The sequence below is a fragment of the Anomaloglossus baeobatrachus genome, chromosome 1 (assembly GCF_048569485.1).
Source record: "Anomaloglossus baeobatrachus isolate aAnoBae1 chromosome 1, aAnoBae1.hap1, whole genome shotgun sequence".
In the NCBI taxonomy this organism is placed as follows: domain Eukaryota; kingdom Metazoa; phylum Chordata; class Amphibia; order Anura; family Aromobatidae; genus Anomaloglossus; species Anomaloglossus baeobatrachus.
In genome coordinates this window covers 284,776,836-284,791,214 of record NC_134353.1, presented here as the reverse complement: position 1 = coordinate 284,791,214, position 14,379 = coordinate 284,776,836, and the positions used below count along the sequence as shown (strand labels likewise).

Below are 14,379 nucleotides of genomic sequence, written 5' to 3'. Positions count from 1 at the left end.
GATATTTCTCAGATTTTTTCTCCGATTTCCTCCATACTACTTCGACTTCAACTTAATTTTTCAGTATAACTACTTTCATTTTCTTCTCGCATTAGTGACTGTTCTGACAAGAGATACTTAAAACTGTTTTTTTCAGGTATATCTGCACTTCACAAAGAATGAAAATCTTGCTAAATGCATATGGAGAAAGAACTTTATCTCAAATCACTCATACTTAAAAACAGCGTGCTGAAACACGGGATCGGACCAGAGACCTTTAGATATTCAGTCTAACGCTCTCCCAACTGAGCTATTTCAGCAACCTACAAAGTTAAAGCTACAGCATTGCAAGGCAAACTCAAAGGCGTTAATACATTTTCAGTTCAAAATTTGCCTTTTTTTGGGGCCAAACAAAAAATGTGTTTGTTTTTAGAAAGTGTGAATTTTCCACAGTTGTGCTTCTCAGGATGGCCGAGCGGTCCAAGGCGCTGCGTTCAGGTTGCAGTCTCTACTTGAGGCGTGGGTTCGAATCCCACTTCTGACAGGTTTCTGTTACATTACAATCATGTTTTTTTTTTTTTTCATTTTCACTATGTCCCTATGTCACAATTCAGACTTTTCCACAAACCAGATTAGTCCAAGGACAAAGCCAATGAGAACCCTCTGGATCCTCAATCCTGTCTGTCACAATCATGTTGTTCTCTGCTGCACTATCAGTAAGAAGAGGGAGGTGTAAAATCTCATAAAATAAACCTCAAGATACACAAAATCTTAAAGATCCGTAGCACTTTATGTTGATATTTCTCAGATTTTTTCTTCGATTTCCTCTATACTACTTCGACTTCAACTTAATTTTTCAGTATAACTACTTTCATTTTCTTCTCGCATTAGTGACTGTTCTGAAAAGAGATACTTAAAACTGTTTTTTTCAGGTATATCTGCACTTCACAAAGAATGAAAATCTTGCTAAATGCATATGGAGAAAGAACTTTATCTCAAATCACTCATACTTAAAAACAGCGTGCTGAAACCCGGGATCGGACCAGAGACCTTTAGATATTCAGTCTAACGCTCTCCCAACTGAGCTATTTCAGCAACCTACAAAGTTAAAGCTACAGCATTGCAAGGCAAACTCAAAGGCGTTAATACATTTTCAGTTCAAAATTTGCCTTTTTTTGGAGCCAAACAAAAAATGTGTTTGTTTTTAGAAAGTGTGAATTTTCCACGGTTGTGCTTGTCAGGATGGCCGAGCGGTCCAAGGCGTTGTGTTCAGATTGCAGTCTCTACTTGAGGCGTGGGTTCGAATCCCACTTCTGACAGGTTTCTGTTACATTACAATCATGTTTTTTTTTTTTTTCATTTTCACTATGTTCCTCTGTCACAATTCAGACTTTTCCACAAACCAGATTAGTCCAAGGACAAAGCCAATGAGAACCCTCTGGATCCTCAATCCTGTCTGTCACAATCATGTTGTTCTCTGCTGCGCTATCAGTAAGAAGAGGGAGGTGGAAAATCTCATAAAATAAACCTCAAGATACACAAAATCTTAAAGATCCGTAGCACTTTATGTTGATATTTCTCAGATTTTTCTCCGATTTCCTCCATACTACTTCGACTTCAACTTAATTTATCAGTATAACTACTTTCATTTTCTTCTCGCATTAGTGACTGTTCTGAAAAGAGATACTTAAAACTGTTTTTTTCAGGTATATCTGCACTTCACAAAGAATGAAAATCTTGCTAAATGCATATGGAGAAAGAACTTTATCTCAAATCACTCATACTTAAAAACAGCGTGCTGAAACACAGGATCGGACCAGAGACCTTTAGATATTCAGTCTAACGCTCTCCCAACTGAGCTATTTCAGCAACCTACAAAGTTAAAGCTACAGCATTGCAAGGCAAACTCAAAGGCGTTAATACATTTTCAGTTCAAAATTTGCCTTTTTTTGGGGCCAAACAAAAAATGTGTTTGTTTTTAGAAAGTGTGAATTTTCCACAGTTGTGCTTGTCAGGATGGCCGAGCGGTCCAAGGCGCTGCGTTCAGGTTGCAGTCTCTACTTGAGGCGTGGGTTTGAATCCCACTTCTGACAGGTTTCTGTTACATTACAATCATGTTTTTTTTTTTTTTCATTTTCACTATGTCCCTATGTCACAATTCAGACTTTTCCACAAACCAGATTAGTCCAAGGACAAAGCCAATGAGAACCCTCTGGATCCTCAATCCTGTCTGTCACAATCATGTTGTTCTCTGCTGCACTATCAGTAAGAAGAGGGAGGTGTAAAATCTCATAAAATAAACCTCAAGATACACAAAATCTTAAAGATCCGTAGCACTTTATGTTGATATTTCTCAGATTTTTTCTTCGATTTCCTCTATACTACTTCGACTTCAACTTAATTTTTCAGTATAACTACTTTCATTTTCTTCTCGCATTAGTGACTGTTCTGAAAAGAGATACTTAAAACTGTTTTTTTCAGGTATATCTGCACTTCACAAAGAATGAAAATTTTGCTAAATGCATGTGGAGAAAGAACTTTATCTCAAATCACTCATACTTAAAAACAGCGTGCTGAAACCCGGGATCGGACCAGGGACCTTTAGATCTTCAGTCTAACGCTCTCCCAACTGAGCTATTTCAGCAACCTACAAAGTTAAAGCTACAGCATTGCAAGGCAAACTCAAAGGCGTTAATACATTTTCAGTTCAAAATTTGCATTTTTTTGGGGCCAAACAAAAAATGTGTTTGTTTTTGGAAAGTGTGAATTTTCCATAGTTGTGCTTGTCAGGATGGCCGAGCGGTCCAAGGCGCTGCGTTCAGGTCGCAGTCTCTACTTGAGGGGTGGGTTCGAATCCCACTTCTGACAGGTTTCTGTTACATTACAATCATGTTTTGTTTTTTTTCATTTTCACTATGTCCCTCTGTCACAATTCAGACATTTCCACAAACCAGATTAGTCCAAGGACAAAGCCAATGAGAACCCTCTGGATCCTCAATCCTGTCTGTCACAATCATGTTGTTCTCTGCTGCACTATCAGTAAGAAGAGGGAGGTGAAAAATCTCATAAAATAAACCTCAAGATACACAAAATCTTAAAGATCCTTAGCACTTTATGTTGATATTTCTCAGATTTTTTTTCCGATTTCCTCCATACTACTTCGACTTCAACTTAATTTTTCAGTATAACTACTTTCATTTTCTTCTCGCATTAGTGACTGTTCTGAAAAGAGATACTTAAAACTGTTTTTTTCAGGTATATCTGCACTTCACAAAGAATGAAAATCTTGCTAAATGCATATGGAGAAAGAACTTTATCTCAAATCACTCATACTTAAAAACAGCGTGCTGAAACCCGGGATCGGACCAGGGACCTTTAGATCTTCAGTCTAACGCTCTCCCAACTGAGCTATTTCAGCAACCTACAAAGTTAAAGCTACAGCATTGCAAGGCAAACTCAAAGGCGTTAATACATTTTCAGTTCAAAATTTGCATTTTTTTGGGGCCAAACAAAAAATGTGTTTGTTTTTAGAAAGTGTGAATTTTCCACAGTTGTGCTTGTCAGGATGGCCGAGCGGTCCAAGGCGCTGCGTTCAGGTCGCAGTCTCTACTTGAGGGGTGGGTTCGAATCCCACTTCTGACAGGTTTCTGTTACATTACAATCATGTTTTTTTTTTTTTTCATTTTCACTATGTCCCTCTGTCACAATTCAGACATTTCCACAAACCAGATTAGTCCAAGGACAAAGCCAATGAGAACCCTCTGGATCCTCAATCCTGTCTGTCACAATCATGTTGTTCTCTGCTGCACTATCAGTAAGAAGAGGGAGGTGGAAAATCTCATAAAATAAACCTCAAGATACACAAAATCTTAAAGATCCTTAGCACTTTATGTTGATATTTCTCAGATTTTTTCTTCGATTTCCTCTATACTACTTCGACTTCAACTTAATTTTTCAGTATAACTACTTTCATTTTCTTCTCGCATTAGTGACTGTTCTGAAAAGAGATACTTAAAACTGTTTTTTTCAGGTATATCTGCACTTCACAAAGAATGAAAATCTTGCTAAATGCATGTGGAGAAAGAACTTTATCTCAAATCACTCATACTTAAAAACAGCGTGCTGAAACCCGGGATCGGACATGGGACCTTTAGATCTTCAGTCTAACGCTCTCCCAACTGAGCTATTTCAGCAACCTACAAAGTTAAAGCTACAGCATTGCAAGGCAAACTCAAAGGCGTTAATACATTTTCAGTTCAAAATTTGCATTTTTTTGGGGCCAAACAAAAAATGTGTTTGTTTTTAGAAAGTGTGAATTTTCCACAGTTGTGCTTGTCAGGATAGCCGAGCGGTCCAAAGCGCTGCGTTCAGGTCGCAGTCTCTACTTGAGGCGAGGGTTCGAATCCCACGTCTGCCAGGTTTCTGTTACATTACAATCATGTTTTGTTTTTTTTTCATTTTCACTATGTCCCTCTGTCACAATTCAGACATTTCCACAAACCAGATTGGTCCAAGGACAAAGCCAATGAGAACCCTCTGGATCCTCAATCCTGTCTGTCACAATCATGTTGTTCTCTGCTGCACTATCAGTAAGAAGAGGTAGGTGAAAAATCTCATAAAATAAACCTCAAGATACACAAAATCTTAAAGATCCTTAGCACTTTATGTTGATATTTCTCAGATTTTTTTTCCGATTTCCTCCATACTACTTCGACTTCAACTTAATTTTTCAGTATAACTACTTTCATTTTCTTCTCGCATTAGTGACTGTTCTGAAAAGAGATACTTAAAACTGTTTTTTTCAGGTATATCTGCACTTCACAAAGAATGAAAATCTTGCTAAATGCATATGGAGAAAGAACTTTATCTCAAATCACTCATACTTAAAAACAGCGTGCTGAAACCCGGGATCGGACCAGGGACCTTTAGATCTTCAGTCTAACGCTCTCCCAACTGAGCTATTTCAGCAACCTACAAAGTTAAAGCTACAGCATTGCAAGGCAAACTCAAAGGCGTTAATAAATTTTCAGTTCAAAATTTGCCTTTTTTTGGGGCCAAACAAAAAATGTGTTTGTTTTTAGAAAGTGTGAATTTTCCACAGTTGTGCTTGTCAGGATGGCCGAGCGGTCCAAGGCGCTGCGTTCAGTTCGCAGTCTCTACTTGAGGCGTGGGTTCGAATCTCACTTCTGACAGGTTTCTGTTACATTACAATCATGTTTTTTTTTTTTTCATTTTCACTATGTCCCTCTGTCACAATTCAGACATTTCCACAAACCAGATTAGTCCAAGGACAAAGCCAATGAGAACCCTCTGGATCCTCAATCCTGTCTGTCACAATCATGTTGTTCTCTGCTGCACTATCAGTAAGAAGAGGGAGGTGGAAAATCTCATAAAATAAACCTCAAGATACACAAAATCTTAAAGATCCGTAGCACTTTATGTTGATATTTCTCAGATTTTTTCTCCGATTTCCTCCATACTACTTCGACTTCAACTTAATTTTTCAGTATAACTACTTTCATTTTCTTCTCGCATTAGTGACTGTTCTGAAAAGAGATACTTAAAACTGTTTTTTTCAGGTATATCTGCACTTCACAAAGAATGAAAATCTTGCTAAATGCATATGGAGAAAGAACTTTATCTCAAATCACTCATACTTAAAAACAGCGTGCTGAAACCCGGGATCGGACCAGGGACCTTTAGATCTTCAGTCTAACGCTCTCCCAACTGAGCTATTTCAGCAACCTACAAAGTTAAAGCTACAGCATTGCAAGGCAAACTCAAAGGCGTTAATACATTTTCAGTTCAAAATTTGCATTTTTTTGGGGCCAAACAAAAAATGTGTTTGTTTTTAGAAAGTGTGAATTTTCCACAGTTGTGCTTGTCAGGATGGCAGAGCGGTCCAAGGCGCTGCGTTCAGGTCGCAGTCTCTACTTGAGGGGTGGGTTCGAATCCCACTTTTGACAGGTTTCTGTTACATTACAATCATGTTTCTTTTTTTTTCATTTTCACTATGTCCCTCTGTCACAATTCAGACATTTCCACAAACCAGATTAGTCCAAGGACAAAGCCAATGAGAACCCTCTGGATCCTCAATCCTGTCTGTCACAATCATGTTGTTCTCTGCTGCACTATCAGTAAGAAGATGGAGGTGGAAAATCTCATAAAATAAGCCTCAAGATACACATAATCTTAAAGATCCTTAGCACTTTATGTTGATATTTCTCAGATTTTTTCTCCGATTTCCTCCATACTACTTCGACTTCATCTTAATTTTTCAGTATAACTACTTTCATTTTCTTCTCGCATTAGTGACTGTTCTGAAAAGAGATACTTAAAACTGTTTTTTTCAGGTATATCTGCACTTCACAAAGAATGAAAGTCTTGCTAAATGCATATGGAGAAAGAACTTTATCTCAAATCACTCATACTTAAAAACAGCATGCTGAAACCCGGGATCGGACCAGGGACCTTTAGATCTTCAGTCTAACGCTCTCCCAACTGAGCTATTTCAGCAACCTATAAGGTTAAAGCTACAGCATTGCAAGGCAAACTCAAAGGCGTTAATACATTTTCAGTTCAAAATTTGCATTTTTTTGGGACCAAACAAAAAATGTGTTTGTTTTTAGAAAGTGTGAATTTTCCATAGTTGTGCTTGTCAGGATGGCCGAGCGGTCCAAGGCGCTGCGTTCAGGTCGCAGTCTCTACTTGAGGCGTGGGTTCGAATCCCACTTCTGACAGGTTTCTGCTACATTAAAATCATGTTTGTTTTTTTTTCATTTTCACTATGTCCCTCTGTCACAATTCAGACATTTCCACAAACATGATTAGTCCAAGGACAAAGCCAATGAGAACCCTCTGGATCCTCAATCCTGTCTGTCACAATCATGTTGTTCTCTGCTGCACTATCAGTAAGAAGAGGGAGGTGAAAAATCTCATAAAATAAACCTCAAGATACACAAAATCTTAAAGATCCTTAGCACTTTATGTTGATATTTCTCAGATTTTTTTTCCGATTTCCTCCATACTACTTCGACTTCAACTTAATTTTTCAGTATAACTACTTTCATTTTCTTCTCGCATTAGTGACTGTTCTGAAAAGAGATACTTAAAACTGTTTTTTTCAGGTATATCTGCACTTCACAAAGAATGAAAATCTTGCTAAATGCATATGGAGAAAGAACCTTATCTCAAATCACTCATACTTAAAAACAGCGTGCTGAAACCCGGGATCGGACCTGGGACCTTTAGAGCTTCAGTCTAACGCTCTCCCAACTGAGCTATTTCAGCAACCTACAAAGTTAAAGCTACAGCATTGCAAGGCAAACTCAAAGGCGTTAATACATTTTCAGTTCAAAATTTGCATTTTTTTGGGGCCAAACAAAAAATGTGTTTGTTTTTAGAAAGTGTGAATTTTCCACAGTTGTGCTTGTCAGGATGGCCGAGCGGTCCAAGGCGCTGCGTTCAGGTCGCAGTCTCTACTTGAGGCGTGGGTTCGAATCCCACTTCTGACAGGTTTCTGCTACATTAAAATCATGTTTGTTTTTTTTTCATTTTCACTATGTCCCTCTGTCACAATTCAGACATTTCCACAAACATGATTAGTCCAAGGACAAAGCCAATGAGAACCCTCTGGATCCTCAATCCTGTCTGTCACAATCATGTTGTTCTCTGCTGCACTATCAGTAAGAAGAGGGAGGTGAAAAATCTCATAAAATAAACCTCAAGATACACAAAATCTTAAAGATCCTTAGCACTTTATGTTGATATTTCTCAGATTTTTTTTCCGATTTCCTCCATACTACTTCGACTTCAACTTAATTTTTCAGTATAACTACTTTCATTTTCTTCTCGCATTAGTGACTGTTCTGAAAAGAGATACTTAAAACTGTTTTTTTCAGGTATATCTGCACTTCACAAAGAATGAAAATCTTGCTAAATGCATATGGAGAAAGAACTTTATCTCAAATCACTCATACTTAAAAACAGCGTGCTGAAACCCGGGATCGGACCTGGGACCTTTAGAGCTTCAGTCTAACGCTCTCCCAACTGAGCTATTTCAGCAACCTACAAAGTTAAAGCTACAGCATTGCAAGGCAAACTCAAAGGCGTTAATACATTTTCAGTTCAAAATTTGCATTTTTTTGGGGCCAAACAAAAAATGTGTTTGTTTTTAGAAAGTGTGAATTTTCCACAGTTGTGCTTGTCAGGATGGCCGAGCGGTCCAAGGCGCTGCGTTCAGGTCGCAGTCTTTACTTGAGGGGTGGGTTCGAATCCCACTTCTGAGAGGTTTCTGTTACATTACAATCATGTTTTTTTTTTTTTCATTTTCACTATGTCCCTCTGTCACAATTCAGACATTTCCACAAACCAGATTAGTCCAAGGACAAAGCCAATGAGAACCCTCTGGATCCTCAATCCTGTCTGTCACAATCATGTTGTTCTCTGCTGCACTATCAGTAAGAAGAGGGAGGTGAAAAATCTCATAAAATAAACCTCAAGATACACAAAATCTTAAAGATCCTTAGCACTTTATGTTGATATTTCTCAGATTTTTTTTCCGATTTCCTCCATACTACTTCGACTTCAACTTAATTTTTCAGTATAACTACTTTCATTTTCTTCTCGCATTAGTGACTGTTCTGAAAAGAGATACTTAAAACTGTTTTTTTCAGGTATATCTGCACTTCACAAAGAATGAAAATCTTGCTAAATGCATATGGAGAAAGAACTTTATCTCAAATCACTCATACTTAAAAACAGCGTGCTGAAACCCGGGATCGGACCAGGGACCTTTAGATCTTCAGTCTAACGCTCTCCCAACTGAGCTATTTCAGCAACCTACAAAGTTAAAGCTACAGCATTGCAAGGCAAACTCAAAGGCGTTAATAAATTTTTAGTTCAAAATTTGCATTTTTTTGGGGCCAAACAAAAAATGTGTTTGTTTTTAGAAAGTGTGAATTTTCCACAGTTGTGCTTGTCAGGATGGCCGAGCGGTCCAAGGCGCTGCGTTCAGGTCGCAGTCTCTACTTGAGGGGTGGGTTCAAATCCCACTTCTGACAGGTTTCTGTTACATTACAATCATGTTTTGTTTTTTTTTCATTTTCACTATGTCCCTCTGTCACAATTCAGACATTTCCACAAACCAGATTAGTCCAAGGACAAAGCCAATGAGAACCCTCTGGATCCTCAATCCTGTCTGTCACAATCATGTTGTTCTCTGCTGCACTATCAGTAAGAAGAGGGAGGTGAAAAATCTCATAAAATAAACCTCAAGATACACAAAATCTTAAAGATCCTTAGCACTTTATGTTGATATTTCTCAGATTTTTTTTCCGATTTCCTCCATACTACTTCGACTTCAACTTAATTTTTCAGTATAACTACTTTCATTTTCTTCTCGCATTAGTGACTGTTCTGAAAAGAGATACTTAAAACTGTTTTTTTCAGGTATATCTGCACTTCACAAAGAATGAAAATCTTGCTAAATGCATATGGAGAAAGAACTTTATCTCAAATCACTCATACTTAAAAACAGCGTGCTGAAACCCGGGATCGGACCAGGGACCTTTAGATCTTCAGTCTAATGCTCTCCCAACTGAGCTATTTCAGCAACCTACAAAGTTAAAGCTACAGCATTGCAAGGCAAACTGAAAGGCGTTAATACATTTTCAGTTCAAAATTTGCCTTTTTTTGGGGCCAAACAAAAAATGTGTTTGTTTTTAGAAAGTGTGAATTTTCCACAGTTGTGCTTGTCAGGATGGCCGAGCGGTCCAAGGCGCTGCGTTCAGGTCGCAGTCTCTACTTAAGGCGTGGGTTCGAATCTCACTTCTGACAGGTTTCTGTTACATTACAATCATGTTTTTTTTTTTTTCATTTTCACTATGTCCCTCTGTCACAATTCAGACATTTCCACAAACCAGATTAGTCCAAGGACAAAGCCAATGAGAACCCTCTGGATCCTCAATCCTGTCTGTCACAATCATGTTGTTCTCTGCTGCACTATCAGTAAGAAGAGGAAGGTGAAAAATCTCATAAAATAAACCTCAAGATACACAAAATCTTAAAGATCCTTAGCACTTTATGTTGATATTTCTCAGATTTTTTTTCCGATTTCCTCCATACTACTTCGACTTCAACTTAATTTTTCAGTATAACTACTTTCATTTTCTTCTCGCATTAGTGACTGTTCTGAAAAGAGATACTTAAAACTGTTTTTTTCAGGTATATCTGCACTTCACAAAGAATGAAAATCTTGCTAAATGCATATGGAGAAAGAACTTTATCTCAAATCACTCATACTTAAAAACAGCGTGCTGAAACCCGGGATCGGACCTGGGACCTTTAGAGCTTCAGTCTAACGCTCTCCCAACTGAGCTATTTCAGCAACCTACAAAGTTAAAGCTACAGCATTGCAAGGCAAACTCAAAGGCGTTAATACATTTTCAGTTCAAAATTTGCATTTTTTTGGGGCCAAACAAAAAATGTGTTTGTTTTTAGAAAGTGTGAATTTTCCACAGTTGTGCTTGTCAGGATGGCCGAGCGGTCCAAGGCGCTGCGTTCAGGTCGCAGTCTCTACTTGAGGCGTGGGTTCGAATCCCACTTCTGACAGGTTTCTGCTACATTAAAATCATGTTTGTTTTTTTTTCATTTTCACTATGTCCCTCTGTCACAATTCAGACATTTCCACAAACATGATTAGTCCAAGGACAAAGCCAATGAGAACCCTCTGGATCCTCAATCCTGTCTGTCACAATCATGTTGTTCTCTGCTGCACTATCAGTAAGAAGAGGGAGGTGAAAAATCTCATAAAATAAACCTCAAGATACACAAAATCTTAAAGATCCTTAGCACTTTATGTTGATATTTCTCAGATTTTTTTTCCGATTTCCTCCATACTACTTCGACTTCAACTTAATTTTTCAGTATAACTACTTTCATTTTCTTCTCGCATTAGTGACTGTTCTGAAAAGAGATACTTAAAACTGTTTTTTTCAGGTATATCTGCACTTCACAAAGAATGAAAATCTTGCTAAATGCATATGGAGAAAGAACTTTATCTCAAATCACTCATACTTAAAAACAGCGTGCTGAAACCCGGGATCGGACCTGGGACCTTTAGAGCTTCAGTCTAACGCTCTCCCAACTGAGCTATTTCAGCAACCTACAAAGTTAAAGCTACAGCATTGCAAGGCAAACTCAAAGGCGTTAATACATTTTCAGTTCAAAATTTGCATTTTTTTGGGGCCAAACAAAAAATGTGTTTGTTTTTAGAAAGTGTGAATTTTCCACAGTTGTGCTTGTCAGGATGGCCGAGCGGTCCAAGGCGCTGCGTTCAGGTCGCAGTCTTTACTTGAGGGGTGGGTTCGAATCCCACTTCTGAGAGGTTTCTGTTACATTACAATCATGTTTTTTTTTTTTTCATTTTCACTATGTCCCTCTGTCACAATTCAGACATTTCCACAAACCAGATTAGTCCAAGGACAAAGCCAATGAGAACCCTCTGGATCCTCAATCCTGTCTGTCACAATCATGTTGTTCTCTGCTGCACTATCAGTAAGAAGAGGGAGGTGAAAAATCTCATAAAATAAACCTCAAGATACACAAAATCTTAAAGATCCTTAGCACTTTATGTTGATATTTCTCAGATTTTTTTTCCGAATTCCTCCATACTACTTCGACTTCAACTTAATTTTTCAGTATAACTACTTTCATTTTCTTCTCGCATTAGTGACTGTTCTGAAAAGAGATACTTAAAACTGTTTTTTTCAGGTATATCTGCACTTCACAAAGAATGAAAATCTTGCTAAATGCATATGGAGAAAGAACTTTATCTCAAATCACTCATACTTAAAAACAGCGTGCTGAAACCCGGGATCGGACCAGGGACCTTTAGATCTTCAGTCTAACGCTCTCCCAACTGAGCTATTTCAGCAACCTACAAAGTTAAAGCTACAGCATTGCAAGGCAAACTCAAAGGCGTTAATAAATTTTTAGTTCAAAATTTGCATTTTTTTGGGGCCAAACAAAAAATGTGTTTGTTTTTAGAAAGTGTGAATTTTCCACAGTTGTGCTTGTCAGGATGGCCGAGCGGTCCAAGGCGCTGCGTTCAGGTCGCAGTCTCTACTTGAGGGGTGGGTTCAAATCCCACTTCTGACAGGTTTCTGTTACATTACAATCATGTTTTGTTTTTTTTTCATTTTCACTATGTCCCTCTGTCACAATTCAGACATTTCCACAAACCAGATTAGTCCAAGGACAAAGCCAATGAGAACCCTCTGGATCCTCAATCCTGTCTGTCACAATCATGTTGTTCTCTGCTGCACTATCAGTAAGAAGAGGGAGGTGAAAAATCTCATAAAATAAACCTCAAGATACACAAAATCTTAAAGATCCTTAGCACTTTATGTTGATATTTCTCAGATTTTTTTTCCGATTTCCTCCATACTACTTCGACTTCAACTTAATTTTTCAGTATAACTACTTTCATTTTCTTCTCGCATTAGTGACTGTTCTGAAAAGAGATACTTAAAACTGTTTTTTTCAGGTATATCTGCACTTCACAAAGAATGAAAATCTTGCTAAATGCATATGGAGAAAGAACTTTATCTCAAATCACTCATACTTAAAAACAGCGTGCTGAAACCCGGGATCGGACCAGGGACCTTTAGATCTTCAGTCTAATGCTCTCCCAACTGAGCTATTTCAGCAACCTACAAAGTTAAAGCTACAGCATTGCAAGGCAAACTGAAAGGCGTTAATACATTTTCAGTTCAAAATTTGCCTTTTTTTGGGGCCAAACAAAAAATGTGTTTGTTTTTAGAAAGTGTGAATTTTCCACAGTTGTGCTTGTCAGGATGGCCGAGCGGTCCAAGGCGCTGCGTTCAGGTCGCAGTCTCTACTTAAGGCGTGGGTTCGAATCTCACTTCTGACAGGTTTCTGTTACATTACAATCATGTTTTTTTTTTTTTCATTTTCACTATGTCCCTCTGTCACAATTCAGACATTTCCACAAACCAGATTAGTCCAAGGACAAAGCCAATGAGAACCCTCTGGATCCTCAATCCTGTCTGTCACAATCATGTTGTTCTCTGCTGCACTATCAGTAAGAAGAGGGAGGTGAAAAATCTCATAAAATAAACCTCAAGATACACAAAATCTTAAAGATCCTTAGCACTTTATGTTGATATTTCTCAGATTTTTTTTCCGATTTCCTCCATACTACTTCGACTTCAACTTAATTTTTCAGTATAACTACTTTCATTTTCTTCTCGCATTAGTGACTGTTCTGAAAAGAGATACTTAAAACTGTTTTTTTCAGGTATATCTGCACTTCACAAAGAATGAAAATCTTGCTAAATGCATATGGAGAAAGAACTTTATCTCAAATCACTCATACTTAAAAACAGCGTGCTGAAACCCGGGATCGGACCAGGGACCTTTAGATCTTCAGTCTAATGCTCTCCCAACTGAGCTATTTCAGCAACCTACAAAGTTAAAGCTACAGCATTGCAAGGCAAACTGAAAGGCGTTAATACATTTTCAGTTCAAAATTTGCCTTTTTTTGGGGCCAAACAAAAAATGTGTTTGTTTTTAGAAAGTGTGAATTTTCCACAGTTGTGCTTGTCAGGATGGCCGAGCGGTCCAAGGCGCTGCGTTCAGGTCGCAGTCTCTACTTGAGGGGTGGGTTCAAATCCCACTTCTGACAGGTTTCTGTTACATTACAATCATGTTTTGTTTTTTTTTCATTTTCACTATGTCCCTCTGTCACAATTCAGACATTTCCACAAACCAGATTAGTCCAAGGACAAAGCCAATGAGAACCCTCTGGATCCTCAATCCTGTCTGTCACAATCATGTTGTTCTCTGCTGCACTATCAGTAAGAAGAGGGAGGTGAAAAATCTCATAAAATAAACCTCAAGATACACAAAATCTTAAAGATCCTTAGCACTTTATGTTGATATTTCTCAGATTTTTTTTCCGATTTCCTCCATACTACTTCGACTTCAACTTAATTTTTCAGTATAACTACTTTCATTTTCTTCTCGCATTAGTGACTGTTCTGAAAAGAGATACTTAAAACTGTTTTTTTCAGGTATATCTGCACTTCACAAAGAATGAAAATCTTGCTAAATGCATATGGAGAAAGAACTTTATCTCAAATCACTCATACTTAAAAACAGCGTGCTGAAACCCGGGATCGGACCAGGGACCTTTAGATCTTCAGTCTAATGCTCTCCCAACTGAGCTATTTCAGCAACCTACAAAGTTAAAGCTACAGCATTGCAAGGCAAACTGAAAGGCGTTAATACATTTTCAGTTCAAAATTTGCCTTTTTTTGGGGCCAAACAAAAAATGTGTTTGTTTTTAGAAAGTGTGAATTTTCCACAGTTGTGCTT

The 14,379-nt window shown here is 38.0% G+C and overlaps 10 non-coding genes across 10 annotated transcripts; 3 read left to right on the top strand and 7 right to left on the bottom strand.

Annotated features, from left to right (window-relative positions):
* Nucleotides 1-2,550: 2,550 nt before the first annotated feature.
* TRNAF-GAA (transfer RNA phenylalanine (anticodon GAA)) lies at nucleotides 2,551-2,623 on the bottom strand. The gene has a single exon. It is a non-coding gene; the product is annotated as a tRNA-Phe (tRNA).
* A 701-nt stretch (nucleotides 2,624-3,324) lies between these two features.
* On the bottom strand, nucleotides 3,325-3,397 carry TRNAF-GAA (transfer RNA phenylalanine (anticodon GAA)). Its single transcript has one exon. It is a non-coding gene; the product is annotated as a tRNA-Phe (tRNA).
* A 1,477-nt stretch (nucleotides 3,398-4,874) lies between these two features.
* TRNAF-GAA (transfer RNA phenylalanine (anticodon GAA)) lies at nucleotides 4,875-4,947 on the bottom strand. The gene has a single exon. It is a non-coding gene; the product is annotated as a tRNA-Phe (tRNA).
* Nucleotides 4,948-5,648: 701 nt separating this feature from the next.
* On the bottom strand, nucleotides 5,649-5,721 carry TRNAF-GAA (transfer RNA phenylalanine (anticodon GAA)). Its single transcript has one exon. It is a non-coding gene; the product is annotated as a tRNA-Phe (tRNA).
* A 701-nt stretch (nucleotides 5,722-6,422) lies between these two features.
* Nucleotides 6,423-6,495, bottom strand: TRNAF-GAA (transfer RNA phenylalanine (anticodon GAA)). The gene has a single exon. It is a non-coding gene; the product is annotated as a tRNA-Phe (tRNA).
* A 141-nt stretch (nucleotides 6,496-6,636) lies between these two features.
* TRNAL-CAG (transfer RNA leucine (anticodon CAG)) lies at nucleotides 6,637-6,719 on the top strand. Its single transcript has one exon. It is a non-coding gene; the product is annotated as a tRNA-Leu (tRNA).
* A 691-nt stretch (nucleotides 6,720-7,410) lies between these two features.
* On the top strand, nucleotides 7,411-7,493 carry TRNAL-CAG (transfer RNA leucine (anticodon CAG)). The gene has a single exon. It is a non-coding gene; the product is annotated as a tRNA-Leu (tRNA).
* Nucleotides 7,494-8,744: 1,251 nt separating this feature from the next.
* TRNAF-GAA (transfer RNA phenylalanine (anticodon GAA)) lies at nucleotides 8,745-8,817 on the bottom strand. Its single transcript has one exon. It is a non-coding gene; the product is annotated as a tRNA-Phe (tRNA).
* A 1,690-nt stretch (nucleotides 8,818-10,507) lies between these two features.
* TRNAL-CAG (transfer RNA leucine (anticodon CAG)) lies at nucleotides 10,508-10,590 on the top strand. The gene has a single exon. It is a non-coding gene; the product is annotated as a tRNA-Leu (tRNA).
* Nucleotides 10,591-11,841: 1,251 nt separating this feature from the next.
* On the bottom strand, nucleotides 11,842-11,914 carry TRNAF-GAA (transfer RNA phenylalanine (anticodon GAA)). The gene has a single exon. It is a non-coding gene; the product is annotated as a tRNA-Phe (tRNA).
* Nucleotides 11,915-14,379: the final 2,465 nt, after the last annotated feature.